The sequence below is a fragment of the Chiloscyllium plagiosum genome, unplaced genomic scaffold, assembly GCF_037043375.1.
Source record: "Chiloscyllium plagiosum isolate Xiang-an unplaced genomic scaffold, Cpla_swu_hap1 HiC_scaffold_72, whole genome shotgun sequence".
Classification (NCBI taxonomy): domain Eukaryota; kingdom Metazoa; phylum Chordata; class Chondrichthyes; order Orectolobiformes; family Hemiscylliidae; genus Chiloscyllium; species Chiloscyllium plagiosum.
Window position 1 is genome coordinate 199,348 of NW_028270211.1, and position 23,855 is coordinate 223,202.

At 45.0% G+C, this 23,855-nt stretch overlaps 1 long non-coding RNA gene across 1 annotated transcript in view; it reads right to left on the minus strand.

Moving 5' to 3' along the window:
* The window catches only part of LOC148134110 (uncharacterized), a 113,690-nt gene that overhangs the window by 59,672 nt on the left and 30,163 nt on the right, over positions 1-23,855 (minus strand). Inside the window, exon 5 of the long non-coding RNA XR_015755911.1 lies at positions 5,561-5,672. This is a non-coding gene — a long non-coding RNA (uncharacterized LOC148134110). The remainder of the gene's footprint in view (positions 1-5,560; positions 5,673-23,855) is intronic.

A 23,855-nucleotide genomic window follows, 5' to 3' on the forward strand; every position in this document is an offset into this window, starting at 1 on the left:
ATTTGTGACAGAAAATTGTAGGAAAGAGTAAGTTATGTTTTTTTAATGGATAATGTCGCTGTAATAAGGTAGATGATTTAAGACTCAGAGATAAAAGAGATTTAGACACCAGAGAGACATGCTTCCAGGGCGAACAAAAGTATTCAATGGATCACAACCTTGTGGAAACTCAGGCAAAATGGGTTACACTAACAATAATGGTTAACAAAAAATTACAGAGAAAGCATTTGACCTCAGATCATGAAGTAGAATCTGCCTGAATGTAAATTCTGGCTACTACTTGCCAAGGACTCAAGCAGCAGAACAGTTTTTGCCACCGAACAGCATTCCATTGTTCATCCCTGCAGTACACAGGAGCTCATTGGAATTTTTGATAAAGGCATAATGATAATTCAGTGAAACTTCAAAATTCGTATAATCTGGGACAATCACCCTGACAAGAGTGATATTGCAAGAGGAGTTTGGAGAATTTTTTTCAATATTTCTTTGAATAAAACATTGTACAACTGGGTCGGGATGTAACTATCTCAGACCCACCGTTGCGCGATGAAACCTAGTGAATGCTTAATTTCACCTGGAGAGATCCTCCGGCAAATTGTGATAAAGTGCAGATTTAAGGAATATAACATCTTAAAGTGAATCACAGAAAGGATAAGCTGCATCTAAAAACAAAAATAGCCAATTACATGAGTTTGAGAGGATAACTGACCAAGATAAACAGGCTAAACAGTCTGAAATATGTGTCTGTAAATGAATAATGGAAATCATTTGAAGGAAAAGTGTAAAACACTGAACAAAAGGACATTCCATTGAAACAGACAAAACCTCAGCAAGAAATCCCCACTGGTCCCTCACTCAGGACAAAATGGATCATATTTGATTATGAGGCTGAGAAGGTCACCAAAACTACTTAAAATCCTGAACTGACAGAGTGTTTTAGGAGTAAGTATTAAAGGGATTGCAAAGGGTCTGCTAGCAGGAGGAGGACAGTGGGACGGGAAATCATTGTCACGGTTTATTGGCACAATAGGAACAGAGAGAGGTGAAGATGCTGGAGGTGGTGAGAATGTTACAGAGAGTGGTCAGGGCCTAAACAAAGCCAGTACGGTACGTTGCAGCTGGAGGGGTTTGCAGAGGTAGGGATGGACATAAGCATTTTATTTATTCATTCATGGAATGTGGGTGTCACTGCCTGGACCAGCATACATTGCCCCAATGGTAATTATCCAGAGGGTAGCTCAGAGTCAGACACACTGCTGTGGGTCTGGAGTTACATGTTAGCCAGACCAGGTTAGAATGTCACATGTCCTTCCCTAAAGGATGTAAGTGAACCAGATGAGTTCTTCCTACTGATCAACAATGCTTTTATGGTGGCTGCACCAATGTCTTGTACAGCCACACCATGACATCCCAACACCTACTCTCAATGCTCTACCCAATGAAGGTAACCATCCCAAACGTCAGCTTCACCAGCCTGTCTACCTGTGACACCACTTTCAAAGAAATGTGTACCTGCATCCCTGGGTCTCTGACTGACAACATTACCCAGGGTCCGAGCATTAACTGTACAGGTCCCACCCTGTTTTCTTCACCACAAAAGAACACTTCACCTTTATCTAATTAAACTCCATCTGCTATTCTTTATCCCTCTATCCCAACAGTACTGTTCATCCTGTTGTATCGCAGATAACCTTCTTCACTGTCCACTTTACCACCAATGTCAGTGTCACCCAAAAAAAGCTTACTTACCACAAAACCAATACTCCCATCCAAACCATTTATCCAAATGTCAAAAAACAGTGGACCCTCTACACCGCTGGTCACATGCCTCCAGTCAGAAAAACAACATGTCTCCCATCACCCTCTATCTCCTACCATCCAGCCAATTTTATATCCAGTTGACTAGCTCCTCCAGAATGTCATATCCTTTTACATTGATCTGAGCTTATTACCCAGTTTACCACATGGAAAGTAGAACACAGAACTGTACAGCACAAGACCCTTCGGCCATGATGCCATGCCAATCTTTTATCCGAATGTAAGATCAAACTCACCTACATATCCTTCATTTTACTGCCATTGATGTGCCTATCCAGAAGTATATTAAATGTTCCAAATGCATCTAATTTTACTGCCACTGCTGGCAGTGAATTCCACTCACCCACCACTCTAAATGTAACAAACCTACCTCTGAAATCTCCCCTTAACCACTGGCTAATCACCTTAACATTAGACCCCCTAGTTATGTCAAGGTAAAAAATGTCTCTCAATATTCACTCTCTCTGTGCCGCTCATCATCTTGTTCACCTCTACCAAGTCACCCCTCTCCCTTCTTCACTCCAATGAGAAAAGCCTTAGCTCCCTCAACCTCTCTTCAGAAGACATGCCCTCCAGTACAGGCAGCATCCTGGTAAATCTCCTCTTTACCCTCTCTGACCTTCCACATCCTTGCTGTAATGAGGGGACTAGAACTGAACACAATATTCCAAGAGTGGTCTAACAAGAGCTCTATAGAGCTGCAGCATAACCTCACAGCTTTAAAACTCAATCCCCACACGAATGAAATCCCACACAATATATTCTTTCTTAACAAGGCTCTCAGCTTGGGTGACAACGTTGAGGGATCGAGGGACTTGGAACCCAAGATCCCTCTGTTCCTCCACACTGCCCAAGGATCATACCTTTAACCCTGCATTCTGCTTTACAAATTCAACCTTCCAAAATGAATGACTTCACACTTTTCCAGATTGAACTCCATCTGCTACTTCTCAGCCCAGCTCTACATCCTGTCATTGTCTGTTGCAACCTATAACAGCCCTCCACACTATCAACCACTCCACCAACCCTCGTTTCATTGGCAAACTTTCTAACCCACTCTTCCACTCACACATCCAAGTCATTCCTAAACACACAAAGAGATCAGCCCCGGTAACCTCTCCCTGCAGAAAGCCACTCGTCACTGAGCTCCAGGGTGAATGCTTTCCATCTATCATCACCATCTGTCTTCTGTGGGCGAGTAATCCTGTATCCAGACAGACAGGTTCCCCTGTATCCCATGCCTCCGTACTTTCTGAATGAGCCATAAAAGTGTTTTGTCACATTCTCAATAGGTTCAATAAGATTTGTGAGGCATGATCTGCCCCTTACAAAACCATACTATCTCTAATCAAACGATGGTTTTCTACGGAGTCATAAATCCGCTCTCTCAGAGTCCTCTCCAATCATCTGCACACCACGGACAGAAGACTGACAGGTCTGTAATTCCCAGGATTATCCCTATTCCCTTTCCTGAACAAGGGAATAACATTTGCCAACCTCGAATCATCTCGTACGACTCCAGTAGACAGTGAAGATGCAAAGATCATCGCTAAGTGTGCAGCAATCTCGCCGCTCGCTTCCTGTAGTAACTTTGGGTTCATCCAGTCTGGTTCAGTGACTTATCTATCCTTGTGTTTTACAAAATTCTCAGCACATCCTCCTTCTTAACATCCACCTGTTCACATATATCAGCCTGTTTCACGCTGTCCTCACAAATAACAAGGTCCCTCTCAGCAGTGAATACTGAGGCATAGTATTCATTAAGGACCTCCCCTACCTCCTGTGACTCCAGGCACAAGTTCCCTCCACTATCCCTACCCTCACTCTTGTCATCCTCGTCTTCCTCCCATAATTGGAGAATGCCTTACGGTTTTCCTTAATCCTTCCCAACAAAGCTTTTTCATGCCCTCTTCTAGTTGTCCTACGTCCATTCCTCAGTTCCTTCCTGGTATCTCCAGGGATTCACTACAGTGTGGAAACGGGCCATTTGGTCGAACACCTCCATATCAACCCTCCAAACAGTGCAGCACCTAGAACCATCCCACCAACCTAATTCTCTCCATTTGCCCTGACTAATGCGCCGAACCTACACATCCGTGAACTCTATGGGTAATGTAGTATGGTTGTGTCACCTAACATGTACATCCTTGGGCTGTGGGGGGAAAATAGAGCACGTGGAGGAAACCAACGCAGAAACAGGGAGAATGTGCAAACTCCACACAGACTGTCGCCTGAGGCTGGAATCGAAATAGAGTCCGTGGTGCTATGAGGTCACAGTGCTAACCACTGAGCCATCGTGCTGCTCCATGTTACCCTCTAGAAACCTGTCTGATTCTTGCATCCTCAACCTTAAATAAGCTTCCTTCTTCCTCATGGCTAGATGTTCTACATCCCTTTGAACCTTGTTAAATGCTTCGCTAAAGTCCACGTGGACAATGTTCACTGCTCTGCCTTCATCTCTCTCTTGGCCACCTCCTCGAAGAGTCAATCCGGTTTGTGAAACAAGGTCTCCCACTCACAAAGTCATGCTGACCGTCTTGAATCAGCCCTTGCCTTTCCAAATATACATAGCTCCTTTCTTTCAGAATCTCCTCCAACAACTTCCCCAACACTGGGCTCACGGGGCTGTAATTTCCTGGCTTTTCCATCATATCTGTTCACTATCATTCCACCTGCCTTATGGCGACTGCAGGGAGTCATTCCTCAGTAGTGGGTGTTTGAATGGATGTGGAGAGGTTACAGCGACAGGGAGGCCTACAGGGGCTCAAGAATGTTAGAATTAAACAGATTTACATCTGGACAAGAATGTCAGTGGGCCAAAGATGTTTGGGAATTGGAGGAATTTACAATGATAGAGGGAGCTGGGATAGATTCTGGAGATGGGGTAGGGATGAATGTAGGGAGAGGCAGGCAGATTGAGAGGCACAGACAGGGGATGTTTCGGGAGAAGAGTATTGTATATACTAACAGAGTTATGGAAGGTTGTCGTGACTGAAGACGTTTACAGATATAAGAAGGCTTCAAGATTCTGGAGGCTACAGAGATAGGAAGGCAATGGAGAATGCAGGTTACTGGGTTGGAGACAGTTATACAGATAGGGAAGGTTGCACAAACTGAAAGAGGGTCCTGTGCCCGGGAGGGGTTTGGAGTTGGGAACTAAGGTGAAATTTTAAAAGATTAACATCGAAGAATTGGAGAACGATAAGGAGATTACAAATTTGTCCATAGCTAAGGAAGGGTTGTAGGAGCTGGAGAAGATTACATAGGTAGGGACCGATGGAGAGGTTAAAGACACATACATTGACAGGGAGGGTGGTATTGGTAGGAGGAGCTTACAGGGATAAACAGGACAGTCGGGGTTTACAGGGATGAAGGAATTTAGTATCTACTGGAGAAGTTTAGGAATTAGGTTGTTAGGGATTGGAGAACCTGATAAAGACAGAGACAGAGAGAATGGTGTGGACGAGAGGAGATTCCAAACAGAGGAAGGATTATTGGGACTGGAGGATATTACAGAGATCACGAATACAGCATGGGCCAGGATTGATGCCTGTGATCCCCTGTACTGTCTCAGAGAGGACCAGCACAGCAGAGGTGAAAGCAGGACCCTCACAAGCTGGTGGGAATGAAGCCTAGAATATTGCTGCTCCTTGCCCAGCACTATACCTGTGTCCTGTCTTCCAGGTCTGAATACAGAAGGCCACTAACTCCTCCATGTGCTGTTTACTGTGAGTGATCTTACCAGCTGCAGGATTTACTGAAGGCTGCAGATCTCCCTCTCCATCTCGCTCTGGCTGACGAAGCGTCTTCAATGAGGTGATGGATGAGACAGGAGTTAGGAATATCCTGATTAACTGCATGAGACAGAGAAATAGACAGAATGGGAAATTAGATTGATGCAATGAGGATAACTCGTGCAGAGTGGCACAGAGTTCAGCAGAGATCTGGAAAATCCCAGTCTCCATCCCTGGCCTGTGCTGCTGCGGTTCTCTGGTTTGGAGAATTCTGTTGATTCAGGATCTCAGACCAGCAGTAAGAGGGAGAAACACTGACAGAGGCAGCAAATTGACCTACACATCGAGGGATACTACATGGAGAGATACTGGGTGATACTACCAGAGTGCAGGAAGGTATCAGGATCACACAATCGTGTCAGAAGACGTGGTTCTGATGCAGTGGGAACTGCTCCCAGTCCTCAGGAAGGAGTCAGCCATTATATTGGGATAGGCTCCACTGGAACTGTGCCCTTGTCAATCAAATTGCTTTAAAATGACACAGATGAGGAGGGACAGGGCTTAGGATAAAGGAAATTCCCTAATCCAAAGAGAAAGCTTGAAATATTGGAAAAACATGGAGATGTGGCTAAAGACAAACAGGAAGAAACAGGAAGGGACTGAGTTTAACTGAAATTAGGTTTGTGACAGGAAATTGTGGTAAAAATTACTGTTTCTTAATTTGTGATGTCTATCTACTCGCCATCACGGAGACATGGTCACAGGGTTAACACAAAGATGGTCATCAATATTCACAGCCACACAACATTGTGAAAAACCTGAACCAGAAGGGCACCAATATCCTGGGGGGTAGGTTTGCCAGCACTCTTCGGGGGGGTGTTTAAACTAATTTGGCAGGGGGATGGGATACAGACTTGTAGTCCAGCAAGTAGGCTAGCTGTTTGTCAGGATGTCCAAGAATGTAGGGAGGCTGTGAAGAAGGTAGCACTGACAGGGAATACTTGCGGACACAGAGATGGGTTCAAGTGCGTATACTTCAACGCAAGGAGTATCAGAAATAAGGTGGGTGAACTTAAGGAGTGGATCGGTACCTGGGACTACGATGTTGCGGCCATCACGGAAAGGTGATTAGAAGAGGGACAGGAATGGTTGTTGGAGGTTCCTGGTTACAGATGTTTCAGTAAGATTAGGGAGGGTGGTAAAAAAAGGAGGGGGTGGCTTTGCTAATTAGAAATGGTATAACGGCTGCAGAAAGTCAGTTCGAGGGGGATCTGCCTTTGGAGGTAGTATGGGCTGAAGTCAGAAATAGGAAAGGAGCAGTCACCTTGTTGAGTATTTACTATAGGCCCCCCAATAGCAGCAGAGATGTGGAGAAACAGATTGGGAAACAGATTTTGAAAAGATGCAGAAGCCACAGGGTAGTAGTCATGGGCGATTTCAACTTCCCAAATATTGATTGGAAGCTCTTTAGATCAAGTAGATTGGATGGGGTGGTGTTTGCGCAGTGTGTCCAGGAAGCTTTTCTAACTCAGTATGTAGATTGTCCGAACAGAGGGGAGGCCATATTGGATTTGGTACTCGATAATGAACCGGAACAAGTGATGGGCTTGTTCGTGGGTGAACATTTTGGTGATGGTGACCACAATTCTGTGACTTTCACGTTGGTTAGGGAGAGAGATAGGTGCGTGCAACAGGGTAGGTTTTACAATTTAGGGAAGGGTAATTACGATGCTGTAAGACAGGATCTGAGGAGCGTAAGTTGGGAGCATAGGCTGTCAGGGAAGGATGTCGTGGAAATGTGGAACTTTTTCAAGGAACAGATACGACGTGTCCTTGATATGTATGTACCTGTCAAGCAGGAAATAAATGGTCGTGAGATGGAACCTTGGTTGACGAGGGAGGTTGAATGTCTTATAAAGAGGAAGTAGGAGGCTTACATAAGGTTGAGGAAACAGGGTTCAGACAGAGCAATGGAGGGATACAGGATAGCCAGAAGGGACCTGAAGAAAGGGTTAGGAGAGCTAAGAGAGGGCATGAAATACCTTTGGCGGATAAGATCAAGTATAACTCAAGGCATTTTATGCGTATGTGAGAAGCATGAGAATGACGAGAACGAGGGTGGGTCCGATCAAGGACAGTAGTGGGAGACGGTGTGTTGAGTCGGAAGAGATAGGAGAGGTCTTGATTGAGAACTTTTCTTCAGTATTTACGAACGAGAGTGACCGTATTGTTGAAGAGGAGAGTGTGAAACGGACTGATAAGCTAGAGGAGATACTTGTTAGGAAGGAAGATGTGTTGGACATTTTGAACAACTTGAGGATAGACAAGTCCCCCGAGCCTGACGGGATATATTCTAGGATTATGTGGGAAGCAAGAGAGGAAATTTCAGTACCGTTGGCAATGATCTTTTCGTCTTCACTGTCAACGGGGGTGGTACCAGGGGACTGGAGAGTGGCGAATGTTGTGCCCCTGTTCAAAAAAGGGAATAAGGATAACCCCGGGAATTACAGCCCAGTTAGTCTTACTTCTGTGGTAGGCAAAGTAATGGAAAGGGTACTGAGGGATAGGATTTATGAGTATCTGGAAAGACACTGCTTGATTCTGGACAGCCAGCACGAATTTGTGAAGGGTAGGTCTTGCCTTACAAGTCTTATTGAATTCTTTGAGGAGGTGACCAAGCATGTGGATGAAGGTAGAGCAGTGGATGTAGAATACATGGATTTTAGTCAGGCGTTTGATCAGGTTCCCCGTGGTAGGCTTATGCGGAAATTCAGGAGGCATGGGATAGATGAAAATTTGGCCAATTGGATAGAAAACTGGCTAACCGATCGAAGTCAGAGAGTGGTGGTGGATGGCAAATATTCAGCCTGGAGCCCAGTTACAAGTGGAGTTCCGCAGGGATCAGTTCTGGGTCCTCTGCTGTTTGTAATTTTTATTAATGACTTGGATGAGGGAGTCGAAGGGTGGATCAGTAAATTTGCAGATGATACGAAGATTGGTGCAGTTATGGATAGTGAGGAGGGCTGTTGTCGGCTGCAAAGAGATATGATGCAGAGCTGGGCTGAGGAGTGGCAGATGGAGTTCAACCCTGCCAAGTGTGAGGTTGTCCATTTTGGAAAGACAAATAAGAATGCGGAATACAGGGTTAACGGTAGGGTTCTTAGTGAGGTGGAGGAACAGAGGGATCTTGGGGTGTATGTTCATAGATCTTTGAAAGTTGCCACTCAGGTGGATAGAGCTTGTAAGAAGGCCTATGGTGTATTAGCGTTCATTAGCAGAGAGATTGAATTCAAGAGTCATGAAGTGATGTTGCAACTGTACAGGACTTTGGTTAGCCCACATTTGGAGTACTGTGTGCAGTTCTGGTCACCTCACTTTAGGAAAGATGTGGAAGCTTTGGAGAGGGTGCACAGAAGATTTACCAGGATGTTGCCTGGAATGGAGAATAGGTCGTACGAGGATAGGTTGAGAGTGCTAGGCCTTTTCTCGTTGGAACGGCGAAGGATGAAGGGTGACTTGATAGAGGTTTATAAGATGATCAGATGAATAGATAGAGTAGACAGTCAGAAACTTTTTCCCCGGGTGCAACAGAGTTTTACAAAGGGACATAAATTTAAGGTGAAGGGTGGAAGGTATAGGGGAGATGTCAGGGGTGGGTTCTTTACCCAGAGAGTGGCGGGGGCATGGAATGCACTGCCTGTGGGAGTGGTAGAGTCAGAATCCTTGGTGACCTTTATGCGGCAATTGGATAGGTACATGGATGGGTGCTTAAGCTAGGTCAAATGTTCGGCACAACATCGTGGGCCGAAGGGCCTGTTCTGTGCTGTATTGTTCTATGTTCTATGTTCTAAAACCAGACAGAATGGGAAGCAGGATGGGGGAGTCCCACAGTTTGGGATAACAATTGGGATTACCAGGAAAATATGTGGCCTCAGATTATCAAACAACAGGAAACCAAATTCTGAGTAATAAGAGTCAGAACTCAAAACTGGAATGATAGTGTTAAGGCCCTTTCACAGCATTCCATTGTTAGACACTGCATTAACAGGGAATAATTGGAATTTGTAATAAAGGAACTGGGATAATTGTGAGGGAATTCAATCTTCCTATCTCACTATCTCATTGGTGATGGGTCACAGCTGAGGCTGACTCTCTCCCACTCTCAGGGGGAGTCTGTAGGTGGCTGTACAGACTCTGTTACACTTGGGGCAGAAGGTGGCCGTGGGAAGGGGGTGGGTGGGGCGTTGGTGTGACAGCAAGCTTCTTGTGCTGTTTCCTCCTGGGTTCCCATTTTCACCACAGTAAGTCTCAAGGTGCTCGACACCTACCCAATGCTCCTCGCCTACTTTAGAAGATCTTGGCCAAGTAATTCCCAGGATTTACCAGATTTGATTAAGAGATGAAAAAAACGATCAATTCTAAAGTACCCAATGTTTAGAAATGTGGACGCATTTGTTAAAGAGATCGCTAAGGAGTCTCCGAGCAGGAGTGCAGTAGGAAGAGGACACATTGTCAGCGTTTAATCAGGTGATAGTAACAGGGAGAATTAAAGGTGCTGGAGGTGGTGAGAGTGTTGCTGAGAGTGCCCAGGGCCTAAACAGTGTTACAAAACCAGTACGAATTGCTACAGCTGTTTGCTGAGATAGGGAGGGTCATGCACTTCATTGATTCATTCATGACCTGAGAATGTCACCGGTTCGACCAGCATACATTGCCCCACTGCTAATTGCCCAGAGGCAGCTCAGAGTCAGCCATGTTTCTGTGAGTCTGGAGTCACATGTGAGCCAGATCAGGTATGAATGTCAGATGTCCCTCCCTAAAGGACATATGTGAACAAGTTGCACTTTTCCAGATAATTAACAATGCTTATATGCTGGCATCACTAATGTCCTGTACGAATACAACATGACATCCCAACTCCTGCTCTCAATGCTCTCCCCAATGAAGGTAACCTCCTCAAACGCCTGCATCAACAGCCCGTCTACCTGTGACGCCACTTTCAAAGAACTGTCTACCTGCATCCCTGGGTCACTGATCGACAACACTACTCAGGGCCAGAACATTAACTATACAAGTCCAACCTGGTCTGCTTTACCAGAATGCAACATCGTGCATTTCTCCACCTGCTATTCCTAACATCATTGGCCCAGCAGTACTGTTGATCCCATTGTACACTTAGATAACCCTCTCTGCTGTCCACTATTCCATCAATTTCAGTGTCACTCACAAACTTGATAACCATGATTCCTCTTTTCTCATCCAAACCATTTATATAAATGATGCACAACAGTGACCCAGCACCGAACCCCATGGCACACCGTTGGTCATAGGCCTGCAGTTTGAGCAGCAACCCTCTATGAACATGTTCTGTCTCCTACAGTCAATCTGTTTTGTATCCAGTTGGTGAGCGCTCCCTGGTTATGTGTGATCTCAACTTACTAACCAATCTGCCATGCAGAACCTTGTCAAATACCTTGGTAAAGTTCATGTGGACATCGTGTACTGCTCTGCTTTGATCTGTCACTTGTCTACTTCCATTGTCCTTTCTCTCAGAATTTCCTCCATCGACTTACCCACCTCCGCCATCAGTCTCATGGGTCTGTCGTGGCTGTCGATGATAAAAATATCTCTGCGATGAGCCTTGTAATTTCCTCCCTAGCTTCTCACAAGACGCTGGGATACATCTGATCATATCCCTTGGTTTAATGAACTTTTTTTTGCATTTTAAGACATCCAACACCTCCTATTCTCCAATGTGAACTTTGTTCAAGACATCACTATGTATTTTCCAAAATTCTCGAGCTTCCATACCTTTCTCCATAATAAATCCTGAAACAAAATATTTGTTTCGGATCTTTCCCGTCAGCAGTGATTCCACACAGACAGCCTCATTGACCTTTCAGGGGCTCTATTCTCTCCGTCGTTATAATTTAGCCCTTGTTGAAACTTGTCAAAATGCTTCTGAAAGTTAAAATATCCCCCTACCGCTACTTGCCTCCCCCACCCTTATCTATTCTGCCATTCATGGTCACATCAATCCAACGGCGTTAAAAATATTCCCCTTTTGTAAAATCACGTGTTGCCCAATGTTTCTGAGAGTCTATTTATTGTTTATTGCTGTATCCTTTACAATACTCTCCAGCATGTTCCCGACTTACTGTCAGGCTAACACTGTTTGGTTTCAGACTGACTGCACAAAGGGTTTTGGGAATCCTTGTGAATCAATCTGAAACAGGTAGCTTACAGGGTCAGCAGGTCATAGAGAAGGCAAATCAAATGCTGCCATTTATTACAAAGGGAATGGAGTCTAAAAATAGGGAGGTCTTGCTAAAACGATGCAAGGTACAAGTCAGACCACACCAAGATTATAATGAACAGTATGAGTGCCCTATGGAAAGACATTCTTGTGTTGGAGGCAGGCCAGGGAAGGTTCACTCGGCTGATCCTGGAGATGGCGGGATTTTCCAATGAGAAGAGGTGGAGTAGATTGACCTTGAACCCATTAGGGTTTTGAAGAATGGGAGAGAAATTGAATGAAACATCTAGGATTCTGAGGGGCTTTGACAGGGTGGATGCCGTGAAGTTAGAAACGAGAACAGTACAGCAGAGTAATAGGCCCTTCGGCCCACCATGGCTGTGCTGACCATGTTGCTTTCTGAACTAATATCATCTGCCTGCACATGGTCCATATCCCTCTATTCTCTGCCTGTTCATGTTTCTGTCTAAATGCCACTTCATAACTTTATTCTCACTGCCACCTCTCCCACCTCCTGAGCAGCTTCCACCCTCTCAGTACAGAAAACCAGCTTCATTCATCTCACTTAAAATTTCTCACTCTCACCTTAAACCGATGCGCCCTAGTATTTGATATTTCTACATTGGAAGAAGAATTCCAACTATCCACACTATTCACCTCTCTCCTAATGCTATATAACTGTACCAGGTCACCCCTCAGCCTCCGAGACTCACGCAAAATAATCTAACTATGTCCAAGCTCCTTATAGTGAACACATTCTGATCCAGGCAACATTCTGGTAACCCCCTGTTACACCCTGCCCAAAGTCTCCACATCCTTCCTGTCGTGTGGCGATGAGAACTACATGCAACATTCCAGACATGGCCGAATGAAGTTTCAATCAGTCACAACATGACATGCAAACGTCTGAACTCAATACTGTGACCAATGAAAGGAAGAATACCACACTCTTCCTTTACTACCACATCCTGCTGTGTTTTTATTTTAAGGGAGCTACGGATTTGCATCCAAGGTCATCTGTTTATCAATGTTTATCAATGTTTCCAATTAGTGTTGTTCCCGCTTCCATTTGACTTCATAAATGCATTACTTCACACTTGTCCCGATCAAATTCGGTTTGCCATTTCTGTGCCCAGAGTTCCAGTAGTTCCACTGCTGCAATCTTTAACAATCTTCTTCACTATCTTTAATTCACCTAACTTCCCCTAAACGTTACATGCCTTTCCAAATGTCATCTGCAAAATTCCTTATCAAACTGCTGACCTATTCATCTTAATCACAGAGATAAATTACAAACAGAAATCGCAGCACTGATCCTTGTGAAACTCCATTGGCTACAGACCTCCAATCCGAAATTCACTCCTCCACATTCCTCTGTTTACTATCACCAAGAAAATGTTGTATCCAACTTATCAACCACCATGGATTCCATGGATTGTGGTTTGATCTTCCAGGTCTCCCTTGCTATTTCTCACCTCCACCCAAAGTGACTCTAAATTTTGATTGCCAGATTAAACTGGCTCTCACTGATCCACTGACTGTATCCTTACCTAACAACTGGACCTTGATTGGCGATTTGCTGATGCTGCTGAAACCCTTCAATAATCACATCCTATGCATGGTTATTCGGCAGCCACGTCTCCATAATCATAGTTCGTATCATATCTGTTCACTACACGTAATGCTGTCATTCAATCTGCCTGTTGCAAATGCAGGGCGCGTTTTGCTGAAAGTGGGTCTTTGAGGGATGGAGAGAGATCACAAAGTTAGAGAGACGTTTGGGGGCTGGACAGGGTGAAGGATAGTTACAGGTGCTAGAGAAAGTTCGCAGGTAATAAGATTTATTGTTTGGAGGAAATTACAGAATAGAGCCGATTTGAATAGATTCCAGATAGGGATTTGTGTCGAATTGTGGCTCGTTATAGGGATTACGTTGAGCAGGGTGTAGAATCATTCACAGGATACGAGGATGTGGTACATTTAACAACAGGTAAGAGGGATAGGGATGATGGTATGGACTGGAGAATATTACAGGGATAGGGAAATTGGTATGGCCTCCAGAATATTAAACGGACAGTAAGGATGGTATGCACAGGAGAATGTTACAGGCATAGGGAGTAAGTTGTCGACTGTAGAATTTGACAGAGTTAGGGAGTGTTGTATGGACTAGACAATGTTCCAGGGATAGGGAGGGAGTTATGGACTGGAGAAAGTTAGAGGGAAAGCTGGTTTTAAGCACTGGAAGATATTTCAGTGAGCGTGAGTGTTGTGCATGTACGAAAATATGATAGGGATAGGGAGGTGTGTTGAGACTGGAGGAGGTTACAGTCATAGAAAGGGTTGAGAGAGACTTGAGTCGCTAATGAGCAAAGGATAGGCTGCAGCGTGTGTGGAGCTGTTTACAGGTAGAAAGGAGAATATAATGGCCTCAAAACAGTCACACCAATACATAGGTATATAGGAAATGAAGGATTTAAAGAGATTACACAGACCAGGAGTGTTGTACACAAAGAACAAAGAAAATTTACAGCCCAGGAACAGACCCTTTGCCCTTCAAGCCTGAGCCAGTCCAAATCTACTGTCTAACCTGTCGCCCAATTCCTAAGCATATGTATCCCTTTGCTCCCCACCTACTCATGCATCTATCCAGACACATCTTAAATGAATCTACCGTGCCTGCCTCTACCACCTCTGCTAGCAACGCATTCCTGAAAACCACCACCCTCTGTGTGAAGTACTTGCCGCGTGTCCACCCCTTAAACTTTCCACCTCTCACCTTGAAATCGTGACCTCTTGTTATTGAATCCTTCACCCTGGGAAAAAGCTTGTCTCTATCCACTGTGTCGACACCCTTCATGATTTTGTGATACACAGTGGAGGAGAACACACTGATAGGGATGGTTTTACAGACTAATTAATGTTACAAAATAATGGGGGTTGCAACGGTGAGAGCAGGTTTCAGCAAGTTGGAGGATATAGACCTGAAGAAGGTTACACACATAGCAATAGATTTAGGGTCTGGTGGGGGCTACACAGTAAAGGAGTTGGAGTGACTAGAGACATTTAGACAGATAGGGAGAGTACTTGTGGTCGGCAGAACTCACAAAAACAGGGAGGATTGTAGGGTGTGAAGGACATTACAGGAATGAGAAGTGATGTATCAACTTAATGGTGTACATAGGCAGGAAAGTTTGGAAGGTTTGGAGCAGCTCATCATGATAGAGAGGCGCATGGAGAAATGAGATGTTATACAATTCCGGAAGTTTGAATTTACTGCAAGCAGTCCGAGACCATGGCAGTGTTGTAAGGTCTGGTGGAGGTTGCACCGTTTGGGAGGATTACAGGGACTTGATGATGTTGTACATGGAAGTAGGGTTGTCAGGACTGAAGCTGGGAACAGAGATAGAGAGTACAGCAGGTGATTACAGAGATATATAGGGTAGTGGTCTCTGGTGGAGGTTCCATGTTGATGGCTGTTTTGTGGAACTGCAGGACCTTGCAGATATTGACAGATTTGAAGGGGCTGGAGTGGTATACAGAGGCATGGAGAAATGTAGTGACTGGAGAATACAGAGATGGTGAGGGCTGTAGGAGATGGAATAATTTGATTGGACTGGAGAAGCTGGAGGGGTTCATACACACAAGGAGGATTGTAGGAGTGTGAGGAGTTTACAGAGATAGGGAGGTTGGAGCATTCTCAGGACTTATTGGTTTGGAGCACTGTCCAGACTGAGGGAGGTTTCAGAATGAGGGAGGGGTAGAGCAAAAGGAAACAGTCGCAGAGAATAGAGGAACATAATCATGTCACTTCGGTGCTGTGTCACTGACGGTCATCAGGAGGACAGTTGTCATTAAAATGTACAGATCCTCAGGAAAATGGGCAGGGTGGATGCTGAAAGGATGCCCACTTCCCCTTATGGGAGAGAGACAAACAAGCAGAAATGTTTGACCAAAATGGAGAGTGTGGGCGTTATCATATTTCTCAGTGGCCCAAACCTACTTCCATACAGATCAAAGCAAGGCAATGCAATAACAAAGAGCAAGGTCGTTTGGGGCTGCAGGAGATACGAGACGAAGGCCAGGTTGGAAGGGCTGGACAGCGTGAGAGAGAAGGGAGTGTTCAACAGCTGGAAGGGTTTACAGGGTGTGGACACTGTCAGGACTGGAGAACATGACACGCTCACTCATGAGAGGGAGGTAACGATATGGTACAAGGTCAAACACAGCAGGAGGATCCCAAGCTCCATACCTGTTATTTACTCAAGGAACTGCTCTCACCCAGTCTGGTGCCACGGCCCACATACAAACACCATGAGGTTTCCCAGCTCCTGGTGCTCAGGGCCCAGTGCACTCACCCCCTTACGGGGTCGGTGAGGTTTTTACACAGTTATACATTCTCCTAGCCGACATAAACTGGTAAATACACACTCTCCCATGAAAAGACCATCTGCACTCAGATTCCCTGGTTACACAATCATCTGAGTGGCAGTCTGCAGAAAACAACAGAAAAAAACAAAATCCCATTGCATGGGTCAGGATTAAAGGTAAAAATTTCATTTTCTCAAAATGGAAACTTCCCAATCCTGCATCTCACGCAACTGCCACTTAAAAATATTAAAATAAAGAACATTCCAAATGAAGGCTTCCATGAGGTGAGCTCTGTCAGTTACATAGATCAGGAGGTTACCAGATGCACGGAGAGTGCTGTGTACCAGAGCCGCACCAGGTCAGTGTCAGGCACACAGGCAGAATGGGTAAATAGATTCACATCTTAACTCACATCTCCCAGCCTGGGAATCTAAAACTGTGCCCAGAAATTCTGGTAAAGATGTTCAGAATAAGGACATTACGATCAGTCCAATGGTTCAGTCAAAAAAGATCTGTGGTTCAAATTGTAACATTCTTCAGGTTCCACAACCCATTCTCGATCCCATCCTGCAGGTTCTATGAATCATGCTATCTCTAACCTCCTGCAGGATCCACGTCCCTTCTTACATTAGTACCACCCTCCAGGTTTGGCAGCCCGTCCTACCTCTATAACATGGACTGGACTCTACAAATCTTCCATCCTCTGCGGTGTTCCCCAGAAAGGCACTGGAACAAGTTGGATGTTATGGAGAAAGAGCGATATCAGGACTGGAGGGTTTTGCAGATATTAGGAACATTGCAGTGACTAAAAGAGGCTTCGGTAATTTTGAGGGTTGATGCTCATAAAGGAGGTCAGAGAGCTAAGGAGAATTGGAGGGACTTGAAGAAGTTTCACAGTTTGAGTGTTGTTGGGACTGGAGGAATTTACCAAATAGGGCGGGTTTAAAACTGGAGGATTCTGCAGAAAACCTTCATAGGTTAGAGTAGGACAGAAGATTAGCACAACATCGTGGGCTGAAGTGCCTGCACTCTGCTGTACTGTTCCATGTTCTAAATAGGGAGGGTTACAACGGCAGGAAGAGATTTAAGAAAGCTGGAGAGGATGGGATCTGAAGGAAGAGACACAAATAGGAAGGGTTGCTAGGATTGTCGGAGCCTACAGAGACAGCAATGGTCTGATCTGGAGCAGATGGCCCAGACTGGGAGGGTTGTGGGGACTGGAGGTGGTTTCGCAGGAAGGGAAGGCCATAAAGCCACAGGGTGCTACAAAAATGTGGAGAGCTAGAGGGCCTTCAGCGGTTTCATGGAGATGGGCAAGTTGGGAGGATGGATCACTTTACAGGGATAAGGATGTTGTTAGGTTGGGGAGATTTACACAGATAGGGAGTGCTTAGGGAACGGAGCAGATGACAGAGGTAAAGACGTTTGTACAGACTGGAAGAATATACAGACATATGGAGGGTAGTCGTGACAGTAGATGTTTATAGATACAGGAAGGCTGTGCAGGTTATATCAACATGGAGGATGTGGAATCGGACAGATTTTTCAGGAGATAACGAGCAATTTTGGTTGGAGACAGTTTCACAGATAAAGGAGCATTAGTAATCCCTTACAATTTGGTCAAAGTGGGAAAGGTTGTAGGGGAGGATGACGTTTACACAGAGAGGGTTGTAAGAGCTGGAGAAGGTTACAGAGATGGGTGGATAGATAGAGAGACTGGAGGAGCTTGTATTGACAGGGTGTGTGCTGGCGACGGTTGGATGTCACACAGATAGGGAATCTTATAGGAGCTGGATTGGGAGAGTCACAGGCATTGGAGCGGGTTCTACAGATCGGAATGCTGCAGGGACCTGAGAGGATTGTAGGGTCTTCACAGATTGATTGTGTCAATCAGTCTGGTGAGCTAGGTAAGGTAGATTCGGAAAGCTTAAATCCAATGTATACCATCTTCATTTTCCAGACCAGAACTTCAATATCCCTCATAAGTCACGAATCCCTAAACCTGCCAGCTTTTCCCTTCACTCTAACAGGGAAATGTTTGTCCTGGATTCTTAATATCACACTTTTAAAAGGCTCCCATTTGCAATCATTCATTTTCCTTCAAACAGACTCACCCAGTTGACGGCAGCATGATGTGGAGGAGCTGGTGGTGACTGGGACGGGCAAAGTTAAAAATCACACAACACCAGCTTCCAGTCCAGCAGGTTTATTCGGAGGCACTAGGTTTCAGAGCGCTGCTTCATCAGGTGGTTGTGGAGCACAATCATAAGGCACAGAATTTATAGCGGGAGAAAGTGAGGGCTGTAGATGCTGGAGATCAGAGCTGAAAATCTGTTGCTGGAAAAGTGCAGCAGGTCAGGCAGCATCCAGGGAACAGGAGAATCGACGTTTCGGGCATAAGCCTGATTCCTGAAGAAGGGCTTATGCCCGAAACGTCGATTCTCCTGTTCCTTGGATGCTGCCTGACCTGCTGCTCTTTTCTAGCAACACATTTTCAGCACAGAATTTATAGCAACAGGTTTGCAGTGTCATGGAATGTAATACCAAACAAATTTAGTTTAAGTTTTCATATTTTAGTATGATCACCTGCACTTTGAAAGCTGGTGCTGTGAGATAAACCTGTTGGACTATAACCGGGTTTTGTGTTATTTTTAGTTCACCCAATCGATGTCTGCTCGATCCTGCCTAATGGCCCCAAACCTGGCCCTACTCCAGTTTCATACCTTAATCTGTGGACCTGTCTGATCCTTTTCCATAACTATGTTAAAACTAAGACAGTTGTGGTCACTGGACCCAAAGTGCTCTCTGACTGACACTTCAGTCACTTGCCCGACCACGTTTTCTGAGGGGACGTTCAGTCTTGCACCCGCCTGAGTAGAGTTAGGCCTTGTTAAAGCTACAATTTGCTTTAGGAAACTTTCTTGGACACATTTGGCAAACTGCACTCCGACCGGGTCTTTTACTCTCTGGGTCGCTCAGTCAATACTGGGAAAATTAAATTCTCCAACCAATACTACTCTATTATTCCGACAAGTATCTCCAATCTCTCTATACATCAGTTCCTCGAGTACCTGCTGGCTATTTGGGGGTCTATAATACCATCCCAACAGAGTGACCACCCCTGTTTTGTTTCTAAATTCTAAGCATGTGGCCTCATTTGATGACTCTTTAAGAATATCCTCTCTAATCACTGTTGTTATGTCCTCCCTTATCAAAAGGACAACTCCCCTCCTCACTTACTTGTCCTTCTGTCACGCCTGTAGTTTCTTAATCCTGGAACACAGAGCTGCCAGTCCGGCCCTTCTCTCAGCCATGTTTCAGTTATGGCTATAATATCCCAGTCCCCAGAGCCAATCCATGCTCTGAGCTCATCTACCTCACCAGTCAAGCCTCATGCATTGAAATAAATGAAATTTAAACCTGAAGTCTTTTCCCTCCCTCGTCTGTGCCCCTGGACGTCCTGAGTAGGAAAGTTGCTCTCGATGGTGAATGTATTTTCCGCTGACTTTTCGATGTTCCCTCTCTTAGTCAGAGTCCCAACCTCCTGCCAACCCAGTTTAAACCTTCCAGGGTAACTTGAGCAAATCTCCCTGCAGTAATACTGGTGCCCCTCTGGTTCAAGTCTAACCCATCCACCCCAATTCCCCCCCCCCTTATACAGGTCACCTCTACCCCAGAAGAGATCCCAATGATTCAAGAACTGAAAACCCTGCCCCCGCCAACAGCTCCTCAGGCATACATCCACCCCCCGGCCTATCTTTCTATGTCTATCCACACTGGGGCATGTGGCACTAGGAGTAATCTAGAGATCACTGCCCTTGAGGTCGTGCTTTTTAACTTCTTACCTAACGCCTGATACTCATTTCATAGGATCCGATCCCATTGTGTTCATGAAGAGGGAGTAGTGAAGGCAGCAAGTCAAGCGAATACAGATCAAGCGATATCGTGAGTTTGATGAAGAAAACATAGTGCAATAAAACCAGGTGAAGCCATTCACAAGGATAGGGAGTGCAACGGGGTCCTTAGAAATGGCTGTGAAAAATCCTTGTCAGATACTATGAAGGAAAAGCCACAAGGTACTTTGTCAGAATAGTTAGAATAAAAGGGTAACTGAGGAAAGGGTGAGGCCGAATAGAAAGCAAAGAAACAATCTGTGCATGGAGCCAGAGGAAGTGGGTGAGGTCTTCAATGAATACTTCCCATCTGTATTCATGCAGGAGAAAGGCATTGTAGCCGGGGATTTCAGACGGGAAGGTGAGGTTCTATAACATGTTAAGACCAATAAGGAGGAGTTACTAAATATTTTCAAAGGCATAAAAAGGTGGAGAACTCCCCAGTGTCCAGTGAATGTATCCCAGGCTGCTATGGGAAGTAAGAGAGGAGATTGATGGGCCCTGGTGGATATGTTTAATGCTTTGCTGGCAACAGGTGAAGTGTCGAATGACTGGAGGATCGCTAATGTGGTTCATTTGTTCAAGAAGGGCAGCAGGGATAGGCCAGGTAATTATAGAGCAGATAGTCTGACAGCAGGAGGGAGGGAAATTATTGGATACCACCCTGAGGATGAATCGATACTTGCAATTGCAAGGATCAACTCGGATTAGTCATCACGGATTTGATAAAGGAAGATACTGTCGGAGGAATTCAGTTTAGTTTTTTTAAAATGGTGTCTAAAAATACCGAAGGGGGCCGTGCAGATGATGTGGGTTACATGGAGTCATTAAGGCCTTTGACAAGTTCCCACATGGAAGGCTGGTCCAAAACGAAAGAGCCCATGGGATCCAAGACAAGTTGGTAATTTGGATACAAAATTGGTGGATAATCTTTTTCGTGTTTTAAATTGTTTCATCAGCGGGTGTACCACAGGGATCTGTGCAGGAACGATCGCTGGTTATTCTGTGGAATAATGACTCTGAAGTGAAAGCAGAAGATATCTTTAGTCGGTTTGCAAATGACATGAAAGGTGAAGATGTTGTTCAGAGTGAGGGGGATGGTCTCAGGCTACAGTCTGATGACGATCAGATGATAATCTGAGCAGAGTTTAGTTCTGATCAATGTGAGGTCATATCCTGTGGGAGGTACGATAAGCGAAGGACAGACATAATGAGTGTTCGGACCTTGTGGAGTGCTGAGGAACACAGGGACCTGAGTGGACAACCCAAAGATCCCTGAAGGTGTCAGCACAGGTGGACCGGGTGGGGAAGACACCTGAACTGGGAGCGGGAGGGACCCACATCCTGATGGGGTGAATTGCTGGAGCTGCTAGATAGGATATAATATAATCTGGCAGGGTGCTGTATCTTAAACAGTCGTAAGGTCAGAAAGAAGACTGAGGCTGGTACACAAGTTAAAGAGAGCCATTTCGAGAGATAAGGCAGGCAAGAATATAGCAGGGAATGGGGGAAAACTGATGATTAAACTGCATTTATTTCAATGCAAGGAGCCTGACAGCTAAGGAAGGTGAAATTAGGGCATGGATTGGAACATGAAACTGGGATATTAGTTATTGCAGAAACACAGCTGAGGGAGGAGCAGGACTGGCAGCTCATTGTTTCAAGGTAGAGACACCACAGGAAGCATTGAATATGAGGCAAGAGAGGACGCGTGGTGATGTGTTTTGATTGCATGACTCATTCCAGCAGTACTTAGAGAGGATATTTCTGTGGGATCAACCATTGAAGCTATGTTAGTGGAACTGAGAAATAAGAATGGGTCATCACTTCGATTTGATTGTCCTACTAATCCCTAATAACTAATCCCTATCCCCTGAGGAACAAATATGTCGGGAAATCTCAAATGTCAATCATAATAATAGGGCTGTTATGGTAGGGGTTTTTTAACTTTCCACCTTAAAACAGGACTGCCAGTGTCCAGCGTTTGCAAGGGAGGAATTTGGTAATTGATTTCCAGAAAACTTGCAATCAATATATAAATGGCCTGAAAACAGAATTGGGCAAAACCTGACCTCCCTTTGGGAAACAAGGTCGGGAAAGGGACTGAGGTGTTAGTGGGAAAGCATTTTGCCAAAGTGACCACAGTTCTAGTAGTTTGGAAACAGCTATGGAAGAGTACAAGCCTGGTCCACAAGTTCAAATTATAAAATGGGGCTAGCCCAATCTTGATCGCATTAACCAGGACCTTTCAAAATGTGATTGCAGAGTCTATTTACAGGGAAAGGGAAGTCTGGCAAGTGAGAATATTTTAAAAGTGAGTTAAATTGAGCGATCAGCGCCAGCATGTTCCTGTTTGTGTGCAGGTCAATGCTGACAGCATTCGGAAACACTGGCTGTCTATTGAGGGTCTGGTCAAGGAAAAGGGGGCACATGTCAGGTATAGCCAGCTGGATCAAGGGAATCCCGGAGGATCACAGGGACTGTAGGATGGACATCAGGAATGTAGAAAGGGGACATGAAATCACCTCGGCAAAGAAGGATGAGTAAAATCCAAAACTGATTTTAGATAATATAGAAACAATAAGAGTAAACGATTAACTCGGGACAAAGTAGGGGCCCTTAAAGATCAATGAAGCCGTCGATGTGCATGACTTTTGGATATGGCTAAGATCCTAAACAACTTGTTCATTCTAGGACTAACTGTGCACCAAGACTGGGGAACTCAGATTACTACGTTTCAACACAATTGGAGTACTCTGTGCAATTCTAGTCTCCCTGCTGTCAGAAGGATGTTGTGAACTTGAAAGGGTTTAGAAAAGATTAATAAGATGTTTCCAGGGTTGTTACTGAAGAGGTTGGGGCTATTTTCCCTGGAGCATCGGAGACTGAGGGGTGAACCTACAGACATTTATATAAACATGTTTATATACATATACACCTTCACCTAACACTATGGGCAATTTAGCATGGCCAATTCACCTAACCTGCACATTTTAGACTTGGGAGGAAACTGGAACACCCGGAGGAAACCCACACAGATACGGAGAGAATGTGCAAACTCCACACAGACAGTTGGCTGAGGCAAGAATTGAAGCCAGGTCTACTGGTACTCTGAGGCAGCAGTGCTAACCACTGTGCCATCGTGCCAGCCCAAGCAGGGGAGTGGAGAAAATCCTGGTAGTTATAGACTTGTGAGCCTTACTTTGATTCTGGGTAAACTGTTGGAAAGGCTTGTAGGGGATAGGATTTATAATCATCTGGAGATGAGTGAGTTGATTAGGGATAGTCAAAATGGTTTTGTGAGGGGCAGGTCGTGCTCTCACAAACCTTATTGAGTTCTTTAAGAAGGTGAACAAAGAGATAGATGAGAATAAAGCAGTTGATGTGGTGAACATGTATTTCAGTAAGGCGTTTGTTAAGGTTTCCCATGGTAGGCTATTGCCAATAATACGGAGGCATGGGATTGTGGGTGATTTGGCAGTTTGGATCAGAAATTGGTGCACTGAAAGAAGGCAGAGGGTAGTGGTTGATGGGAAATATCGATCCTGGAGTTCTGTTACTGGTGGGTACTTCCAGGATGTGTTTTGGATACACTGTTGCTGTCAATTATATAAATGGCCTGAATGAGGGCATTGAAGGATGGGTTAGTAAATTTGCGGAAGATATCAAGGTCGGTAGAGTTGTGGATAGTGACGAAGGGTGTTGTAGGTTACAGAAAGGCTTAGATAAGCTGCACAGCTGGACTGAAAGTTTGCAAATGGAAAGGTGTGAGGCGATTCACTCTGG